We start from the raw sequence: 17,039 nt of genomic DNA on the forward strand, positions 1-17,039 counted from the left end.
AAAGTCAATGCTCAAATGGAACAACAAAGCCTGGATGACAGTATATCTGTTTACAACATGGTTCACTGAATGTTTTGAGCCCGCTCTTGACACCTACCACTCAGACAAAGAGATTCCTTTCAAAATATGACTGCTCACTGGCAAGTGCTGTGATTCCCATGCAGAGACTGATGCTGGTGTGTGCCCCCCTCCACACACACACAGAAGTTAGGAAAAGTCTTATGACTCACATAATAGAAGTCTCCGAGGAGAGCAGGGCCAGAAACTCAAGCAGCTCTGAAATGGCTTGAGGGAGCGAGGAAAGGAGCCTGGCCTGGGTTTTTAGTGTGGTTGGGAGTTTTAAACAAAAAATATTCAATGACATTTGTCAAAGATGGTAAGGCATATTTTATTCAGAAACACTGTGATACGCAGAGACCACCGTGATGGGATTCACAGTGGGGGAGAAATGAGATGGGGCTCGACTCTGAATGCAGCATGGGCAAGTGGGAATTCATGGCCAGGCAGCATGGTGGGGGTCAGGGGATGGAAAATTACTAAGAAAAACTCAAGTGTTGGGGTTTCTTGCTAACCTGACCTAACAGGATTCTTACCGAAGACAGGCCAGAGTGATCAGACACCACCTGAGGGATGGTGGAGGAGGAGGAGGAGCCTGAACAAATCTCAAGTGTGATCAGACATACAGGTGTGTGTTCTTGTTAAACTGACTTAGCAATGTTCTTGCTAAAACTGGATTTTACAAGGAATTGCACAGACAAGCATACAACAAGGTTCAGGGGCCTGACTAAAGTTTGGTCAAAGCAAGAAATCTTTGCCAGGGCTGAGACCAGGACAAGACTTCTGTACACAGACAAGGACTTGTGTGGTTGGATCCAAAGCCAATGCCAGAGAAAGGAGCCTCTGGACTTCCTCCTCAGCTTGTCCAGGTGTGGACACGAGGGGAAGAGGGAGAGGAGAGGCGTAAGCTGTCAGCACACATCAAAAAGTGCAGAGTCTGACCGCTCATTGCAAGGACAAGCATGCGTAGAAATATATGCCTTCACAATGGCTTGTTTTTATATAAAGAAACACTAACAGGAAGCTCAAGAATGATCAGAACTGTGTACTGGGGGTGGCGGGAGTAACAGTGCTGGAGGGGACCCAGAAATGTTGGCAATGACTCTTCTGAGGTTAGACTTTTCTATCTTACATATTTATCTAATATAAACAGAAATTTACACATACCATGTTTTCCCATTTAATAGTTTTTCTTTAATTTTAACTTCTGTACATAGGAAACCATTCTAAGATTTAATTCCTTTAGCACACTAACGGTTACAAAAGAGTAACCATACGAAATGACATTTTCATATCTCTCACTAACTAAAAGGACAAGCTGCATCCTAGTTTGTCCTTCCACTGTATCTCACACAGGCAGTATTTTCAGGAATCAGTGGCATATTATAATGCAATAGGGGTTTGGGTTTAGCTCCTTAAACATAGTAGGATTAGTTTGATTAGTTTTCTTCACATCAATTAAAATAGAAATTCCATTGTTTTAGCTTTTTAAATCTCAATGTTCTCTAGGGACATGCACATGCAAACACTGATGTAAAAATGAAACATGCACCTGAAAACTTCAACACATTCATTTCACATCTTGAGATTCTCTTGCCTAAAAAGAATAAAACTTCTATTTAGTTCAAAAATTTTCTTGCCTTGCTGACATTATATCTCTCAATCAATTCACATTTTTAAGCCCAAGAAATTCAAAATGTTATTTCTCATACAGGAAATAAAATTACAAAGAGCTAAGGGAAACCAGAAGCACAGGACTGCAGTGTTCAATCAATACAGGAATCCAAAGGAAAGAAACACAAATACTGGGATCAGCACAGATAAGCAGCCTGCTTCCCACAGGACAGAAGGAAAGCCACATTCAGAAAGTTAAACACATTCTAAACTCTCCTGGTAGAGACAGAAGCCCTGGAGTGGGTCAGTCCCTGGTACAGAAGGGTGGGGACACCTGAGCAGCCACAGGAATGGACTCTGGGATCTCACACACCCTCCTCTGCCTGGGGAGGAAGACAAGGGCTCCCTCTCTCAGCTTCCACTCTCACAAGTGAGGAGACTCTCGGCAGGATGCAGTTTAAGGTTGTGACTCAAATGAACTCTAAATTCATAAACACTAATCCACAGAACTCCTGATTTTCACAGACTTTCTCAATGTGCACAAATTACACTTTGCAGGCACCTGCACTGTGGGTGCAAAACTCCACCCTATGTGTAGACACAGGCTCAAGGGGAGCACAGGGACAACCTCAGGAAGGGCAGCAACCCCCAGCCCTTGTGCAGGTGCCTTCCCAGCTTTCGAGGGCTCTGTAGTTTCTCTCAGCAGAAAGTCTCCATCTGCAGTGGGTATGAGCAAGGAGGACACCCGGGCAGAATGTGTGGACTCGCAAGTACTTCCCTGTGCAGGCTCAAGGGAGACTTAGCTTAGAGACCCTGACCCTAGGCCTCTGCTCCCAGTCACATTGCTTTGGACCACAGTGATCTTGGAAATGGCACAACCCAGTGTTTGAAGAATCCAGCAAATTCACACAAATCTACAGTTTACGTAGAAAGGAGGGAAGAAAGTTGTAAAGCATTTTTCTAGTTCAATAAGAAAAGCCACATGTATTTATTACTTTCAGAAAATAATGTTAATTAATTGTTATTTCCATGGCAAGACACTGTTTTATAAACAATTAATCATACTGACACTTGCTGTTCAAGTGTAAGCCCTGGAATTCCATTTGAAAACACCGCACCCCAAAGAAAAGGACAGACCTCAGAATATGACTACACATGCTCAGGGGAGGCAGAAAGGGCAAGAATAATTTTTAACAATTCAATGTAATACTAGATTCTTTTGTTTTTTTCTGAAATTTACCAATTCTTGCCTCTTTGGAAATATTTTTTTTTTTAAATTTTTTGTTTATTGCAGTAACATTGGTTTATAACATTGTAAAAATTTCAGGTGTACATCATTGTACTTCTATTTCTGCATAGATTACATCATGTTCACCACCAAAATACTAATTACAACCCATCACCACACACATGTACCCAATTATCCCTTTCACCCTCCTCCCTCCCCCCTTCCCCTCTGGTAACCACCAATCCAATCTCTGTCCCTATGTGTTTGTTTATTGTTGTTATTATCTACTACTTAATGAAGGAAATCATCACGGTATTTGACCTTCTCCCTCTGACTTATTTCACTTTGCATCATGCCCTCAATGTCCATCCATGTTGTCACAAATGGCTGGATTTCGTCGTTTCTTATGGCTGAGTAGTATTCCATTGTGTATATATACCACAGCTTCTTTATCCATTCATCCCTTGATGGGCACTTAGGTTGCTTCCAAGTCTTGGCTATCGTGAATAAGGCTGCAATGAACACAGGGGGGCAGGTACCTTTGCAAGTTGGTGTTTTCAAGTTCTTTGGATAAATACCCAACAGTGGAATAGCTGGATCATATGGTAGTTCTATCGTTGATTTTTTGAGGAATCTCCATACTGTTTTCCATAGTGGCTGCACCAGTTTGCACTCCCACCAGCAGTGTATGAGAGTTCCCGTCTCTCCACAACCTCTCCAACACATGTTGTTTCCTGTCTTGTTAATTATAGCCATTCTGACGGGCGTGAGGTGATATCTCATTGTAGTTTTGATTTGCATTTCCCTGATAGTTAGTGATTTTGAACATCTTTTCATGTGTCTGTTGGCCATCTGTATATCTTCTTTGGAGAAATGTCTGTTCAGGTCTTTTGCCCATTTTTAATTGGGTTGGTAGTTTTTGTTGTTGAGATGCATGAGTTCTTTATATATTTTGGAGATTAAGCCCTTATCAGATGTATGGTTTGCAAATATCTTCTCCCAATTGTTAGGTTGTCTTTTCGTTTTGTTGATGGTTTCCTTTGCTGTGCAGAAGCTTTTTAGTTTGATGTAGTCCCATTTGTTTATTTTTCTATTGTTTCTCTTGCCCGGTCAGATGTGGTGTTTGAAAAGATGTTGCTAAGACTGATGTCGAAGAGCATACTGCCTATGTTTTCTTCTAGAACTTTCACAGTTTCAGGTCTTACATTCAAGTCTTTAATCCATTTGGAGTTAATTTTTGTGTATGGTGTAAGGTAAGGGTCTACTTTCATTTTTGCATGTGGCTATCCAGTTTTCCCAACACCATTTGTTGAAGAGACTTTCTTTTCCCCATTGTATGTTCTTGGCTCCTTTGTCAAAGATTAGCTGTCCATAGATGTGTGGGTTTATTTCTGGGCTTTCGATTCTATTCCATTGATCTGTGTGTCTGTTTTGTGCCAGTACCATGCTGTTTTGGTTACTATAGCTTTGTAGTATATTTTGAAATCAGGGAGTGTGATACCTCCAGCTTTGTTCTTTTTTCTCAGGATTCCTTTAGCTATTCGGGGTCTTTTGTTGTTCCATATAAATTTTAGGATTCTTTGTTCTATTTCTGTGAAAAATGTTGTTGGAACTTTGATAGGGATTGCATTGAATCTATAGATGGCTTTAGGAAGTATGGACATCTTAACTATGTTAATTCTTCCAATCCAAGAGCACGGAATATCTTTCCATTTCTTTGTGTCTTCTTCAATTTCTTTCAGCAATGTTTTATAGTTTTCGGTGTACAGATCTTTCACCTCTTTGGTTAAGTTTATTCCTAGGTATTTTATTCTTTTTGTTGCAATTGTAAATGGGATTGTATTCTTAATTTCTCTTTTGGTACTTCGTTGTTAGTGTACAGAAATGCAACTGATTTTTGTATGTTGATTTTGTATCCTGCAACTTTCCCATATTCGTTTATTACTTCTAAAAGTTTTCTGGTGGATTCTTTGGGGTTTTCTATATATAAAATCATGTCATCTGCAAATAGTGACAGTTTCACTTCTTCCTTTCCAATTTGGATCCCTTTTATTTCTTTCTCTTGCCTGATTGCTCTCGCTAGGACTTCCAGTACTATGTTAAATAGGAGTGGTGACAGTGGGCATCCTTGTCTGGTTCCTGTTCTTAGAGGGATAGCTTTCAGTTTTTCACCATTGAGGATGATATTAGCTGTGGGTTTCTCATATATGGTCTTTATTATGTTGAGGTACTTTCCTTCTATCCCCATTTTAGTCAGAGTTTTTATCATAAATGGATGCTGGATCTTGTCAAATGCTTTCTTTGCATCTATTGAGATGATCATGTGATTTTTGTTCTTCATTTTATTAATGTGGTGTATTACGTTGATTGATTTGCGAATGTTAAACCATCCCTGCATACCTGGAATAAATCCCACTTGATCATGGTGTATAATCTTTTTAACGTATTGTTGTATGCGATTTGCTAGTATTTTGTTGAGGATTTTCGCATCGATGTTCATCAGTGATATTGGCCTGTAATTTTCTTTTTTTGTGTTGCCCTTGTCTGGTTTTGGTATCAGGGTAATGTCAGCTTCGTAGAATGAGTTAGGAGCTTCCCCCTCCTCAATTTTTGGAAGAGTTTGAGAAGGATAGGTATTAAGTCTTCTTTGAATGTTTGGTAGAATTCACCAGGGAAGCCGTCTGGTCCTGGACTTTTATTTTTGGGGAGGTTTGTGATTACTGTTTCGATCTCCTTACTGGTGATTGGTCTATTCAAATTCTCTACTTCTTCTTGATCCAGTTTTGGAAGGTTGTATGATTCTAAGAATTTATCCATTTCTTCCAGATTGTCGAATTGGTTGGCATATAGTTTTTCATAGTATTCTCTTATAATCTTTTGTATTTCTGAGGTGTCTGTTGTAACCACTCCTCTTTCATTTCTGATTTTACTTATTTGTGCCTTCTCTCTTTTTTTCTTGGTGAGTCTAGCTAAAGGTTTGTCTATTTTGTTGATCTTTTCAAAGAACCAGCTCTTGGTTTTATTAATTTTTCTATTGTTTTTTGGTCTCTATTTCATTTATTTCTGCTCTGATTTTTATTATTTCCCTTCTTCTACTGATTTTGGGCTTTGTTTGTTCTTCTTTTTCCAGTTCCTTTACGTACATTGTTAGATTGTTTATTTGAGATTTTTCTTGTTTGTTGAGATAGGCCTGTATTGCTATAAACTTCCCTCTTAGAACCGCTTTTGCTGTATCCCATAAATTCTGGCATGTCGTATTTTCATTTTCATTTGTCTCCAGGTATTTTTGATTTCTTCTTTGATTTCTTCATTAACCCAGTCGTTGTTCAGTAGCATTTTGTTTAATCTCCATGTATTTGTGGCTTTTCTGATTTTCTTCCTATAGTTGATTTCTAGTTTCATACCTTTGTGGTCAGAAAAAGATGCTTGGTATTATTTCAATCTTCTTAAATTTATGGAGACTCGTTTTGTGGCCTAATATGTGATCAATCCTGGAGAACGTTCCATGTGCATTTGAAAAGAACGTGTATTCTTCGGTTTTTGGATGGAATGCTCTGTATATATCTACTAGGTCCATCTGTTCTAGTGTGTCGTTTAAGGCCAATGTTTCCTTATTGATCTTCTGTTTGGATGATCTATCCGTTGGTGTAAGTGGAGTGTTAAAGTCCCCTACTATTATTGTGTTACTGTCTATTTCTGTTTTTATGTCTGTTAATAATTGCTTTATATATTTAGGTGCACCTACATTGGGTGCGTAGATATTTACAAGTGTTATATCCTCTTGTTGGATTGTTCCCTTGATCATTATGTAATGCCCTTCTTCGTCTCGTTTTACAGTTTTTGTTTTAAAGTCTATTTTGTCTGATATGAGTACTGCTACCCCAGCTTTCTTTTCATTGCCATTTGCGTGGAGTATCTTTTTCCATCCCTTCACTTTCAGTTTGTGAGTGTCTTTAGGTCTGAAGTGTTTCTCTTGTATGCAGCATATATATGGGTCTTGTTTTTTAATCCAGTCAGCCACCCTATGCTTTTTAATTGTAGCATTTAGTCCATTGACATTTAAAGTAGCTATTAATAAGTATGTACTTACTGCCATTTTTTAACTTTTTTTTTTTTTTCCTCAGTGTTTTAGTAGTCCTTCTCTGTTCCTTACTTCTTCTATACAGAATTGATGGTCACTTTAGTTTGACCTCTGTCTGAAAGCTGTACTCTTTAACTACCCTCCTCCCTCCTTTTATGTTTTTGATATCATATCCAACCTCTTTTTTGTGCATTTGTATCCATTACGTTCTAATCGTGGAAATAGATAATTTTTCCTATTTGTGGTCTTCTCTTTTCCCCTTAAATCAGTCCCTTTAACATTTCTTGTAACACTGGTTTCTTGGTGACAAACTCCTTTAATTTTTGCTTATCTGGGAAAATTTTGATCTCTCCTTCCATTTTGAACGATAACCTTGCTGGGTAGAGTATTCTTGGCTGTAAGTTTTTTCCTTTTAGCACTTTAAATATATCATGCCATTCTCTTCTAGCCTGTAATGTTTCTGCTGAGAAGTCAGTCAGCTGATAGCCTTATGGGGTTTCCTTTGTATGTAACTTGACATTCTCTTGCGGCTTTTAGGATTCTCTCTTTATCTTTAATTCTGGACATTTTGATTATGATGTGTCTTGGTGTGGGCCTCTTTGGGTTTATCTTGTTTGGGGCTCTCTGTGCCTCCTGTACCTGGATGTCTGTTTCCTTCCTTAGGTTAGGGAAGTTTTCATCTATTATTTCTTGAAATAGATTCTCTGCCCCCTTGTCTCGCTCTTCTCCTTCCGGGACACCTATAACACGGATGTTAGTGCGCTTGATGTTGTCCCAGAGGTCCCTTAGACTGTCCTCACTCTTTTTAATTCTTTTCTCTTTTACCTGTTCACCTTGGGTAATTTCTTCTAGTCTTTCTTCCAGCTCACAGATCCGTTCTTCTGTATCCTCTACTCTGCTTTTGAGTCCCTCTAATGAGTTTTTCATTTCCAGTATTGTATTCTTCATTTCTGATTGGTTCTTTTTTATATCTTCCATTTCTTTGTTGACATTCTCATTGAGTCCATCTATTCTTCTCCCCAGATCAGTGAGCATCCTTAACACTCTTAGTTTGAACTCTCTGTCGGGTAGGTTGCTCATTTCTGTTTCACTAAGTTCCTTTTCTGGGGTTTTGTCCTGTTCCCTTACTTGGAATGTATTCTTTTGCCTCTTCATTTTGCCTCTTTCCCTGTGCTTGTGTCTACGTATTAGGTAGGTCAGCTACGTCTCCTGCTCTTGGATAGGTGACCTTATGTAAGTGATGGCTTAGGAGGCTTCCAGTGTGCTTCCCTCAGTTCTCAATGTTCCAGGGGTGACCCCTATGTGGGCTACGTGTATCCTTCTGCTGTGGCCTGTTTGCTCTCCCTGTAGGTGCCCAGGGAGGCTGAGTTATGCTCCTGGCCAGCTGTTGTAATGCTCAGCTGCTTGTAGTTGTTGTGGGCCCTTCAGTCTCTTTATCAGGTGTGGGGTGCCCCAGCACAGTTGGCTGCAAGTTCTAATACCACATTTGTGTTGCAGTACTTCTTTTAAGTGAGTAGGCCCCCACCGTGGCAGGTTGTTAGGCTCAGGGCCTTACAATTGCTGTAAACCTCTAGCCTATTAGGTCTCTTGTCAGCTCTGTGAGGATTGCAGCTGGGTGGGGCTGGCCTCAGGCACAGGAGCACCCAATTGTTTCAGGTTTTGGAAGGTGGAGCAAACCTCCTATGTGGGTCTTTGAGAAGTACAAGTCTTCTGTGGCTGAGAAGCCCTGCCGCCCACAGGTCCACATACACAGTCAACACAGTCCTGCCCCGTGTGAGCGCCCCGACCTCCCCAAGTGGACCCAGTCTCTCCAGGGCGGGAGCCCCACACACTCTGCCACCGCCCGACACTCTCCACCCGCTCCTTTGCACACCCTGCCCCGCTCAAGTCAGCTCAGTTGCCAGGCTGCAGAGAATCCAGTCACCAATCTATGCAGGCCCACACGTTGCCTGAGGGCTTGTTGTTGGGTGGGGCTAGTCTCTAGGGTGGGCTGCCTGCCCTGGCTGAGCTGGATTAGATCGGCGCTCTAGCGGGTGGAGCAGACCTTGGGCTAGCAGGCCTCAGGGAGAACTCCAATGGCGTCTGTGTCAGCACGCTCACACCAGGCCACAACAATGGCCGCCGCCAATGTCCCAGTCCCTGGAGAGGTCTCACCCCTCACCGAGATGCACTCAGGGCCTATTAGGTGAGTCTCTTGTCACCGAAGCACTGTGCACCTTTCTTTCTGGTGATTTTAGGATGCTTTCTGGAACGGGTGAGTTTGTGCGCGGGCCCTTTAAGAGCCAGTTTTAGTTTCTTTGTGAACCGGGTTTTCTGGGGGTGCTACCCAATGCTTTAGTAGCAGGCAAAGTCAGATCTTATGCTGCTGGTCTCAATTGTGCTGGGTCCACAAAATGCCCACAGCGGGGGCGCTCCCCGGCTCAGGGCCCCGCGCCTCCAGGGAGGCTGCGTACCTGTGAACTGCTCCCGGCGGCCGTGAAGCTGACGGCTTGTGAAGGCGACGTTTTTCCTCTCTAGAAGGGAGTCTCTGCCTCTTCTACCCCAGTTAGGATTGTCCGTTGTTGCAGGAGTTCCTCTTATCCAGTTTTCAGTTCTGTCTCAGGGGTAATTTTTCCACGAGTAGTTGTAAATTGGCTGTGTCCACGGGAGGAGGTGAGTTCAGAGTCTGCCTACGCCGCCATCTTGACCAAAACTCTGCATCAGAGACAGCTCTCTTGATACAGACATTGGAGTTCTCACAGTGAGAGGAGGTGCAGGAATGAGTGTGAACTCCCCAAGAGGAAGACCTCAGCGAGGAGGACTGGGAAGAAGTTGTGTGGTGATGGGGTCTACATAAGCAGGTGGGGACCAGAGTGGTGAATGTTTTCATAATGACTGTTATAAAGCTGGAAATATTTTATATTGCTTTTCAGGCCCACTGATTACATAAACTTTAACTTTTGAAAACCTGAGGCTCAACTAAGTGAGTAATCTTTTCAAGGTGACAAACCCAGGGAGGGGCAATGCTAACAGGCCAGAACACCCAAGAAAGTTTGCATATAGGAACCTCCACTCCAAGGCCTTCCCGTAGGATGTCTGTGCCAGGAGAGAGCCTGGGAGGGGCACAGGGACTTCATACGATGGATTCCAGGGGGCCATTTTCTGCTCTCCTCTCGTGGAAAAGAGCCACAGACAAAATATAAATCTCACAGTCAAATCAGCAAAAACCAAACTCCCAACAGCTTCCCACCAAGCAACACGTCCCCAAGTCTCCTCAGCTGAGTTTCTTATTTCTTGGCTCAGGCCATAAACTCAACATCGACTTCAACTGCTCCCTCCCCAGCCCTCACCACTTCCTATCTGTACACAGTCCTACTGTGTTGACCTCCAAACACACACAGAATTCAACCTCGTCTCCCCACCCTGACCTAAGCCTCCAAGTCCTCTTGCCTGGCTTATTGCAACAGCCTCCTAACTGGTCTCCTTGCCTCTGCCCCAGCCCCTTTGTCGTATATTCTCTGCAGAGCAGCCATATGGAGTCTGCTAAACATATGCCTGGCCATGTTACTCCTCCTCTCAAAACCTTCTAAAGGGTCACCATCTCATTCAGAATAAATAAACGCCCAAGTCCTCACTATGACCAACAAGGCCCCATGATTGGGTCTAAGTCACCACTCTGCCTTCAGCTCCTGCTGCCCTCACCGGCTGTAGCCTGGCCACACTGGCCTCCTTGCTGCTCCCAGAGCAGACCACTTGCTCTTCCTTCTGCACTGCTTTTGGGCCTTGTTCAAAACCTACCTCTGTGGTGAGACCTTTCCTGGCCCTCCTGGCTACAACTCCACCCCTCTCCAGCCTCGCACACATCACTCTCCCACAGGAGCCACACCATTGGTGTCACATCTAGAACGTCACCGAGGGCATGCTTTCTGTGTTTTGTTCACTTTTCTGGCCCTAGGGTCTAGAACAATGCATGACACAACCTTGCACTCAATAAGAAATGTAGCTTAATGAGTGGATGACTATAAGAACAACCAGGAACTGCCTAACACTTGGGCAAGGAAGGCCGAATCTGTAAGAACCCCAGGGGCCAGGGGAGGTTGATCCACTAATCAGCCCTAAAAGGATGCACAGCATCATGTTAGAAAGAAAACTCCCCACCACATCCTACAAATACCATACATGTTTTTATCAGCATCAACAGAGGCTTTCAAATGGCGACACCTTTTCTACTTTGAAGCAGCCTTCAGTGTCCCATTACCACTCATCACGTGCCTTCTCCTAACTTTAACATGATAACTTTCACATCTAAGGTAATATGACTGATATTAAACTGTGTTTTCTACCTTAACCAAGTCTCTCCTGGAAATGGTCGCAGGTATGCAAGCAGTAATAACCCGAGAACAGATGGAGAAGTAAATAATTCTATTCCTTCCCCCACCCTGTGCCACCAGCAAACAGTACAACACTGTCTGATTCTTTGTCTTTTTTAAACAAACTTCACCAGAAACACATCTGCTGAACATGCTCCTTTGGAAGTCAAGGCTACTGTTTCCTCCAGCCACCTGACACTTTTAAGTGGCCAGATGCCACAAACCATTCAAAAATTGCCTACAAGTCTACTGTACAGTTCCCCAACTGAGATTTCAGTAAACTTATATTGCAGTTGCCAGGAAAAGAAAAAGGAAGCAAAAACAATGCCATCCACGAAGGCAGGTGGAATTAAACCAAATGAAAGTCTTCCTTACAGATGTAGGGATACTTGAAAGTAAATCACTCCTTACAAGGAATGAGGGAACTAAAATTGCTGTGGGAAGAAAAAGAAAGCCCATGTACAAATGCTTTCAAGGCAACTTGCAAAAATCCGAAATATCTTGCTTGCCAAAATTGACGAACTGTCTCCTCTGGAGCAGAGACACGCTAATGATGGTGCTCAGGGGCAGGCCACTCCAAGATGCACCACTCTGGTGTGGGGATTATTTTGAACTGAAGACAATAAAGACTCAGAACACTGAGGAAGAACGTTTGAGTTTCCCCTACCAAACTGCCTAAAGAATTTAACATAGAAGACCTATTTCAGCAAGAAGCCAATATCATATGTTGGCTGTAAAATAATATAAAATAGATGTTACTCTAGGAAAGGCACCAACAAGCCCATCTTATCAAAATTTCTGTCTCTCCCTGGTCACATTCTCCATAGCTTGCCCTGAAAAGAGATGTCAGACAAATATTTGCATTTCTATCTCCATGTGAATTATCTTCTTCCCCTCTGAAATTCCAAACCACTGTTCCCCCAACACCTTCCACAGCTTTAGCTACAATACAATACTTAAGCAAGCAGCTTAGACAGAATGACTAGCTGCTCATTTCTGAGTTTCTCCCATGTATACATGTTATTAAACTTGGGATTATTTTCTCCTGCTAACCTGTCTTTTAATTACTTGGACAGCCATAAGAACCTTAAGTGAAAGGGCAGAGGAGGATTCTCCCTCCTGCCCAACACTAGCATTGACCAAAGCACCAATACCCCACCCCTGCCCCCCAACACATTGTATTAGGACCCCAATAAGTTAAGGCCCGATGAGATGCATTGTTTCTCTTTCTCATCACAGAAAAAGAAGTTGGAATGATCTATCAGTCAACAAAATCATGCGTGTGTTGTGAGCATTGGAGTAGGTTCCTCCCCTCCAGCCTACAACATAACTTCAAAGGAGTTAGAGAGCTTCCACTTCTTAACTCTTGGAGGGGAAGGAAAAAGCCTCCCAAGAACCAGCGCCCTAGCCCCACCCAACGCCCCACCTACCCTCCCCGACGCCCCACTGCCCCTCCCACCTCAGCGGCCTTGGGTCTGTCATGCTGGCGCCCCAGCCCCACCCTAACCCTAACCCTAACCCTAACCCTAACACTAACCCTAACCCCTGTCCCCCCTCCCCGATGCCCCACAGCCCCTCCTGCCCCAGCAGCTGTGGGCCTGTCAAGTCGGCACCCTAGCCACGCCCAGCGCCCCTCCATCCCCTCCCCGATGCCCCACTGTCCTTCCCGCCCCAGTGGCCATGGGCCTGTCAGTCCAGTGCCCATGCGCCGAGGGTGGACAGCAAGAGCATCCAGACCCACAGGGACTGGTCTGTCAGATGCACCGGTCTCACAACGGGAGCCGCCTCCGCCCTCTCTGCCCAAAGACCTGCTCCACCCCATGGCCCCACCCAAAACCACCACGGCCAGTCCCAGCAGCAGAGGGCCCAGGCGAGCACAGCCTCCCAGGCCGCACGCCCTCAGCCACGTCTCTCTTCCCACTGCCCTGGAGAATGAGCACAACGTGATGGACAGCCGCTGGGGCCAATCCAGCAGAGCAATGGGGGCGGGCTGGAAGTGGGGGCAGATATGCATCAGGCACCATCTTGGTGTATGGCGGGTACCATCTTGGTGTATGGCGGAGCACCTGGCAGAGGACCAGCCACACTCTTGCTCCCCCAGTGGTCTGTTTCCTTCCCTCCCAACACCGCAGCAGTGACCCATCAGGGCAGTGGAAGAGATGAGTTTGGGCAGCATGACCCCAGGGTGGGTGCCTCAGCCGGCATTTTGCCTAGGCCTGCAGGCACGGCCATCTTGCTTTATGGAGGACAGATGGGTACGTGCCGCCATCTTGCCATCTTGCAGTATGTGGGGACCATCTCCCTTGTGCTGCAGGATGTCACCACGAGCCCTTACCCTTGTGGCAGTCCCACTGTGGGGTGGCAAGGAGGGGGCTGGAGCCTGGCGGTGCGACAGCATGAGGCCCAGCTTGGTGATTGCTGTGCAGCCACAAACTGATTCCCCTGCTGGGCAATGAGGAGAAACTGCTGTTGCCTTCCACAGGTAACTGGCTGCTGCTGCCCAGTCAGCCCCCTTCACGGTCCAGCCTGAGGTGGGTGGTACTCTGTGCTCGGGGCCAGTCAAGGGCGTGAGTCAGCACCGGGATCTGTGTCATGTTGGTCTGTGCCACCGTCTCTGCTCTGGGCACCTCGGGCCACCACGGCCTCCCCATGGCCACCGGCGCCCACCTTATGGCCTCCACCACCCTCTCACTCCCACCCCATGACCACACTGCTCTCCACTGATTCGGGCTGAGGCCAACAATGTCAAGAAACGGTATTCTGGAAACGCTTTTCCTTAGGCCACTATCTTCTTGCATTTACTGTGACATTTCTGCTCTTTTGATGGCAGGGAGCCTGCCTTGATCTCTGTCATCAGGAATGCATCTGAGCAAATGCAGCTTGTACCTCTGGATGGACGTGCCTCCTAGATGCTCTGCTGCTAGAAGGGTCCTGGCAGTGCAGGGAAAGGTGTCTCTCTGCTGGAGGTGAGTCCTGGAGAGGCGTCTGACAGCAGACTCTTAATCTGATAGCATCTTGGATGGAGGAGGGCACATCCCACTCCTCACTGGGAGGCTTACCCTGGGGACTCGGGGAAGGGGCTCCTCTCTTCACTTCTTCATTGGGCTCCCACAGTGGAGTGAGGGGTTTGCCTTCCCCCTGGCCTGGCACCCTTCATGAAGGCTTCTGGAATTCCGCCAGTTCAGTGAGTCCTTTCCTGCAGACTCCGCACTGGAGGTCCCAGAACAGTGCACTGAAGACATTCTACTTTGAAAACCTCCTGGCAGATCCTTTTGTTTTGCATTGCAGGTTGTTGTTGAATTTTGGAAGACCTGAATGCCACTTGTCTGTAGTCTTATTGAAGGTTTACAGTGGTTTGTTCTAAGTCGGAAGTTGTGACAATCTATCCAAAGAACTAGTGACGTGAGCTTGTTTCAGAGGTCAGCCACCATGCTTTCTTGACAGTTTCCTTCAGAGCCTGTGTTCCAAAAGTTTTGTTACTGTTTTTGAGAGTGAAACAAAACACTGCAGAGAAGGTTGCTCTTGGCATGTGTCGTGATATAACGAGGTCTGGGGGCAAAGGAGGTGGGGGTCCTTTGGTAACTAGTCACAAAGCATTGAGAAAGGTTAGAAGGTCATGTTGCTTGGAACTCCCTGAGAAGCTAGTATCCACCTGCTCTGGTCCACAGTGGCCTCTGGAGGCTTAGGTGATCTCAGATGGAGCAGAAAGCCCTCAGGTGAGACCCCCCAACCCCCCATGTGCACAGATTGGTCTAAAAGAGATTTTACCTTAATGAAGACAAAAGATGATGAAGTGTCTTTTTCAGGACCTTGCAAGGGCTGGGTGGTTTGTACAGGGAGCAGCTTTTGTCTTGGTATGGAAGGACAGGAAGAACACAGAACCACAGCTCTTGGGGCTGACCTCCTCTTGGCGGCAGTCCTGCATCCTCAGCTGCTTGAGCAGAGCTGGGGCCAGGCGCCCTGGTGAGTGCCTGGGAGGCTCTGCTGGCTGACACCTGGCCTGGCTTTGAAATAAGGGTACCAACCCTCCCTGTTTTAGCACCCAAAGTCCTGCATCCCAGGGACAGCAGGAGAGTTGGGCAGCCATGAGCTTCTAGGAACTATTTCCGAGGCTTCCTGAAGCCTTTCCTGTTGTCTTGATGCCATCCTGTGCTATCTGTCTGAACATCTGTGTCCCTACAGGGCACTTACTACAGGCTGGGAGGAGGTCCTCACCTTCCTTCTTTCTCTGCCCTACAGATGGTCATGAGGTAGACAGTGGGTCTTTCATGTTTCTATTCCAGTAATAACTTGCAAGCAGAAGGTGTTCCTTAAATCTTTACTAAAAGTTTAAATGGGCAAAGTGGCTACAGGTGTGGGTCTTCCAAAAACATTTGTTTTGCTTTTACAGTTGATTATTTTAGGTGGAGACATTTAATTCTTTCTTTCTAATTACTTTTTCATTTATCCTTGCAGGCTCCACATAAAGGGCTCAAAACCTCTTGTCCAGTGGTTAATAGCTGTTCACAGAGATGACTGGACCCCACTAAGCATTCTTTCGTCTGTAGTGAACATTTCACCAAAAAAAGCTCTCGGAAAGGCTGGAGGATCAGTACTACGTGCTCAAGCCACGGCCGTGCCCTCCATCTTCCACCTGACTGAGAAGGGGGGGCTGAAGGCCGTGGCCGCCCTTGGAGAAAGGACACCAGGAAGGCCGCAGGGAGCCTGAGGGAATGTGCTAGTGAAGCAGATGGGAAAGGAGCTGCAGGTTCATCATCGTCCTTGAGGGAAAACCTGAGGGCCCAGCCGGGGTCCCACAAGTTGAAGCGAGCCCCTCTGCAGGGTGAACCCGCACCCAAGGCTGCCTAGGAAGCCAGCAGTCAGGAGCAGGTGTAGAGTCTCTGGAAGGAACTCCAGGGGACAGTGTGGCCTCCACACCGTCAAACAGCCAGGAGATGCAAACAGGTCTGCTGTAGATGCTGGCAATGAAACCCCTCTTCTATGCCAGGGCCTGCTAGGTAAGAGTGACATTTCCATGGGTGACTTTATTCCTCAGGATCTGGGGCATGCAGATTTATTGGCTGGCTTCCTTCTTACAGTTTCATCTCAGAGCATACTCAGGAGAGGCCATCTGTCCCTTGAGAGCCTGTTAACCGAAAGAGGCTGAAGAGAGATGTGGAGCCCAGCTGTAGTGGGACCAGCCTGGGGCCTGACGAGGGCTTGGCCCAGAGCCCCTAAGTTCATCATTCACACTGATGCCTCAGAAACCCTCCCAGAGCCCCTCCACCCTCCATCAGATGTCACCCTGAAGCCAGCTGCAGAAACTATGCAGAGCGAACACAGCAACACCAGTCCCACGTCACTCTGCGGGGTCATCCTTTCAGTGCTGGGGCCCCAAGAACTCCTCGACTGGCTGCACTCCTACTGCTTCTGCTCCCGGGGGAACAGGAGCACGGGTGCCACCTGAGGTAGCAGGTGGAGAAGAACGGCGAGCTGAAGAGGGGCAGCCGCCGGCAGCCAGGTGCACACGCTGCAGGAGGAGCTAGATGAGCTGAAGGGAGGGAGCTCTCTGCCTGAGCAGCCTGCTGCCCCCAGCTGAAGTCAGTCCCGGGGCTCGGGGCTCCCCCACTGCCTGCTCATCATGAGGGGTTTCCTGCTCCGCAGCAGATGGCCTCTGAGCACTTCTGTGTGCAGCATGCCTGCTGCTGTCCTGGGGGAAGGCTCTGCTGGT

At 46.0% G+C, this 17,039-nt stretch overlaps 1 long non-coding RNA gene across 1 annotated transcript; it reads left to right on the top strand.

Annotated features, from left to right (window-relative positions):
* The first annotated feature begins 9,044 nt into the window (after positions 1-9,044).
* LOC147914315 (uncharacterized) lies at positions 9,045-16,206 on the top strand. Its single transcript, XR_015555530.1, has 3 exons — positions 9,045-9,165; positions 14,160-14,295; positions 15,785-16,206. It is a non-coding gene; the product is annotated as an uncharacterized LOC147914315 (long non-coding RNA).
* The last annotated feature ends 833 nt before the right edge of the window (positions 16,207-17,039 follow it).

The sequence above is a fragment of the Ceratotherium simum genome, chromosome 21, assembly GCF_057802395.1.
Source record: "Ceratotherium simum simum isolate JZ-2026a chromosome 21, ASM5780239v1, whole genome shotgun sequence".
NCBI classification, from domain to species: Eukaryota; Metazoa; Chordata; class Mammalia; order Perissodactyla; family Rhinocerotidae; genus Ceratotherium; species Ceratotherium simum.